The sequence below is a fragment of the Silene latifolia genome, chromosome 6, assembly GCF_048544455.1.
Source record: "Silene latifolia isolate original U9 population chromosome 6, ASM4854445v1, whole genome shotgun sequence".
Lineage (NCBI taxonomy): Eukaryota > Viridiplantae > Streptophyta > Magnoliopsida > Caryophyllales > Caryophyllaceae > Silene > Silene latifolia.
In genome coordinates this window covers 121,278,686-121,283,999 of record NC_133531.1, presented here as the reverse complement: position 1 = coordinate 121,283,999, position 5,314 = coordinate 121,278,686, and positions in this window count along the sequence as shown.

The following is a 5,314-nucleotide window of genomic DNA, read 5'->3' as shown; positions in this document are numbered from 1 at the left end:
AGAGTGCCAGCTAGAAATCTATATGTGAGCCTAATGATAGGATTTTGAATGTGAAAAGCCAAGCATTCCTTGATGTAGGAAAAATCCTGACCCGTCATTGCTCTCCAAAGGGGTGCCACACTATACTTTCTTGGTTTTGATGTTCCGGTAGGCGAAACATCTAACCCAAGTACACTAGCGAATTCAACAAGGGTCATCATCCTAGTGGTGTTTTCCAATCTAAAATCCACACATATGGTCTTGTTCAAGGTAGTAATTTTCAAGAAGCTCAAGAATTCAAGAACTAAAGATCGATAGGTACGCTCATGCATGTGAAATACGGTTGAAAGACCAAACAATTCAAAGAGAGCTTCGGTTTGATAAAAGATTCCAAGTTTCCTCAAAGTCTTATGGCACATAAATTTGGTGGGTATAATGTTCTTACCAAGAAGACGATGGAAAACAGGCATTTGAACATCATTGACAAACTCTATGTTGGAAAACTCATCAAGTTTTGTAAGATCAACTATCTCTTCATGCTCCATCCTCAAAGTATTAAGGTGAGAAGTAGATGAGCTCCCCCTTACTCTTGGTCTTCTTCTCTCTATTTGTAATGATCCTCTTGGCCCCATTCTTGAATGTAGATCTAGAATTGGACTTGTTGAAATATGGAGATGCTCCTTGTGATTTAGATCTTGTTTTGAAACCCTATATTTTTAGGGGTTTTTGTTTTTGAGTGGTAAATGAGTGCTTGAGATATGATTTGAGTTATATGAGAGAGGGTTTTATGTTTTAAAGTAGAAGGAAGGATGAGGTGTCACGAAATGTGTGGTGGGAAGGGATTTTAATTGGCGAGAAAATAGAAGAAAAGGACGGTAGGGAGACGAGCGGCTCGAGCATGAGACGCTCGGATCACAACTCCTGGAGACGAGCGGATTCTTCACGGGACGCTCGGATCTTCAGTCAGACAAAATTGCCAAATTTCAGAGTTGCCAGGACGAGCGGATTCTCGTTGGGATGAGCGTATTTCTGCACGGAGACGAGCGGATCCTTCTGTCAGGAAGAAATCCAAGATATTGATACAATCAGGATGAGCGGATCCTTGGTAAGACGATCGTCTTGACTGAGACGAGCGGATTATGTATGGAGACGCTCGGATCTTCAGTCAGACCAAAATAATTACTTCCCAGCTCTCTCAAGTCGAGCATCTTTTTCCCAGGACGCTCGGATCTTCGTCTAGGATGAGCGGATTCCTTACAGGACGCTCGGATTGATCCTGTTTCTTCTTCATTCCTCATTTTGTGAAAGTGTTTCCCCACACTTGAATTTCTAAATCCTTCATTTATCAAAAAGGGTTAGTGACCCTCCCTCACTTACTCTCATGTCAAAAATCATGCTTGTGATGAAAATGCAATAAAGTTAAAGATACAAGTAAGAAGAGTTAGTATATTTACAAGTGGTGGTTTGGAGAGGACTCCACCAAACTCTCTCTTTGATGATCTTCTCATGGAGGTGGAGGCCCGAGGTAGGTGACCTCGACCTCTCCAATGAATGCTCCTTCATAGTACGGTTTCAATATTTGGCCATTGACTTTAAATTTGCTCCCATCTTCCGACCTTACCTCGAAATCTCCATATTTTCCTACTTCGGTGAACACATAGGGACCCATCCATCTAGAGTTCAATTTCCCGGGAAAGAGTCGGTATCGGGAGTTGAAAAGAAGGACTTTATCCCCCTTGTGAAAGGCCTTTTGCTTGATTCTCTTGTCATGAAGCAACTTCGTCCTCTCCTTGTAGATTTTGGCATTCTCATAAGATTGTAGTCGGAATTCCTCCAAATCTTGGATTTACACCATCCTCTTTTGCCCACTTATTTTGAGATCAAGGTTGAGAGCTTTGATTGCCCAAAAAACTTTGTATTCTAGCTCGATTGGCAAGTGGCATGCTTTCTCATAGACAAGTTTGTAAGGGGAGGCTCCTATGGGAGTCTTATAAGCCGTCTTATAAGCCCAAAGAGCGTCATCAAGCTTCATGCTCCAATCCTTACGAGTCTTGTTAACAACCTTCTCAAGAATTTGCTTGATCTCTCTATTTGAAACTTCAGCTTGACCGCTTGTTTGAGGATGATATCCCAAGCCGGTTCTATGTTGAACACCATATTTGGTCAAAAGGGATGTGAGCTTCTTTTCATGAAAGTGTGTCCCCCCCATCACTTATGATTGCTCTAGGGACTCCGAACCTTAGGAAGATTATTTTCTTGAAGAGTTAAGCGACCGTTTTGGCATCATCGGTTGGGGTAGCAATCGCCTCTACCCATTTTGAAACATAGTCAACGGCCACAAGGATGTATTTGTTTCTCTTAGATGTCACAAACGGTCCTTGGTAGTCGATACCCCAAACATCGAAGATTTACACTTCCACTATTCCCCTCTGCGGCATCTCGTTCCTCCAAAAAATATTTCCCGTTTTTTGACAAGCATCACAATGGAGAATGAATTCCCTAGCATCTTGGAACATGGTAGGCCAAAAGAAACCCGATTGAAGGATTTTAGCAATAGTCCTTCGTGCTCCGTGATGTCCACCATAAGGTGATGAATGACATCCTTCCAAAACAACATGAATCTCCCATTGGGGTATACACCTCCGGTAAAGTCCATCACTACACTCTTTGTAAAAATTGGGGTCATCCCAAAAGTATCTCTTTACCTCGAACAAGAATCTCTTCCTTTGGTTGTAGCTCAAATTTTGAAGAAGAACTCCTCCAACAATATAATTGGCATAGTCGGCGAACCATGGGGAAGTATGCCTCTCAAGTTGTGAATGAATGGCCATCAAAATGTCATCGGGGAAAGAGTCATTGATCGGTGTCTCTCCCTCTTCATCATGAAATCGGATTCTCGACAAGTGATCCGCTACCACATTCTCGGCCCCCTTCTTATCTCTTATTTCTAAGTCAAACTCTTGGAGTAGCAAAATCCATCTCAACAATCTTGGTTTTGCTTCTTTCTTTATCAAGAGATGTCGAAGAGCACGGTGATTCGAGAAAATGATCACTTTTGATCCAAGCAAATAGGAACGAAATTTGTCTAATGCATAGACAATGGCAAGGAGTTCCTTCTCGGTAGTATCATAACTCACTTGGGAGGAATCAAGAGACTTGCTTATATAATAGATAGCATGCAAATCCCTTCCTATCCGTTGGCCAAGAACCGCTCCAATGGCGTAGTTACTCGCATCGCAAATGATCTCGAATGGTAGTTCCCAATTTGGTGGTTGGATGATTGGTGCCGAGATTAGTGCTTCCATAATTCTATTAAAGGCTTCAACAGACTCATTAGTAAAGTGGAATTGGGCATCTTTAAGTAAGATTTAAGTGAGGGGTTTCGCGATTTTTGAGAAATCTTTTATAAAACGGCGATAGAAACCCGCGTGACCGAGAAAACTTCTCACCCCCTCTAACATTCACGGGAGGTGGGAGTTTCTCTATCACCTCAACCTTAGCTTTATCGACTTCGATGCCCTTTTCCGAGATTAAATGTCCCAAAACAATACCTTTATTGACCATAAAGTGACACTTTTCCCAATTCAAAACGAGACTAACATCTTCACATTTTTGCAATACAAGAGAATGGTTATGCAAGCAAGGGTCAAAGTCTTTTCCATAAATGCTAAAATCATCCATAAAAACTTCCATTATGGTTTCTAGATAGTCGGAGAAGACACTCATCATGCATCTTTGGAAAGTAGCGGGGGCATTACATAAGCCAAAAGGAATTCTCCTATATGCAAAAGTACCGTAAGGGCATGTGAAGGTGGTCTTATGTTGGTCATCTGGGTGTATTGGGATTTAGAAGAATCTCGAGTACCCGTCAAGATAGCAAAAGAACTTGTTAGAGGCTAACCTCTCAAGCATTGGGTCAATGAATGGTAAGGGAAAATGATCCTTTCTTGTTGCGGAATTCAATTTTCGATAGTCAATGCACATACGACAACCGGTGATCTTCCTTGTGGGTATTAGCTCATTCTTATCATTTGTTACCACCGTGGTGCCTCCTTTCTTAGGCACCACTTGAACGGGGCTAACCCACAAAGAATCCGATATAGGATATATGATTCCCGCATCAAGTAATTTCATAACCTCCGCTTTTACAACTTCTTGCATATGGGGGTTTAATCTCCTTTGAGATTGGATGGTGTGTCTATGGTCTTCTTCTAGATGAATTCTATGCATGCAAAAATTGGGACTTATCCCCTTAAGATCATCTAGACTATAACCTATAGTCTTTTTATTTTGTTTCAACACATCAAGCAATCTTCCCAATTGGTTCTCATCAAGTTTGTCATTAACAATTACGAGTTCAGTCTTAGACTCATCAAGGTAAGCATATTTCAAATTTGGGGGAAGGGGTTTTAAAGTTGGAACTTGTACCTCACTTTCTTCCATTGGAGATTCATTTAGGACTTGCTCCATTTCCATTAGACATTCCATTCTCATGGCCTATTTAACTTGTTCTTCGAGCTCACTAATCTCATCATACTCAAATTCCATGACAAATTCTTCTAGCTCCTCGGCTTATATGATATAATCTTCGGTTGCTTGTTCTTCTTCTATAGGTTGATATGATTCCACAAGAATGTTATCTACTAATACAGATTGCTCATGAGTAAGTTCTTTGTTGGCTAGAGCGGCCTCAAGAAAATCTACTTCTAATTCCCAATGCATATTTTTGGCATCGCTTGCTTCTAAGGCTTCCAATGCTTGCATGGGGTCTTTGAAGAAAGGTACACTCAAGTGGTCCTCGACAAAACAATCTATAATATCCATCTTGCAAAATGCACTAAGAGAAAAAGATGAGAAGTACCTTGAGGATTTTTACTTCCCCAAGGCAAGGAAAGACACAACTAAAAACAATCAAAGAAAATCAAATTAAGTTAACACCGTCCCCGACAACGGCGCCATTTTTGGTTCAGCGGTTTTGTACTTATCCTCAAAAGTTACCTTGACCAAAACAATATTTATAACTTCACAAACTATTCTACTCTTAGTAAAGAGGTAATTAAAGGTCGGATCCCAAGGGATGGGTATTGATGTAGGATTTTCAATTGCAAATGGTTGTGTCTAAGGGTGTCACAATTTGGGTTGAGATAGGAGATCAACTAAACTAAACTAAACAACAAAGTAAATAAAGTAATGAAATTATAAGCAAGGTGATTAAAATGAGATGTAAACAATTGATTAAAAGTACTAGAGTGTCATGGGTTCATAGGGGATTCATGGGATTTGATCATACAAACATGTTTCCTACTAGATGGAAGCAATTATTGTTGTGATGGGA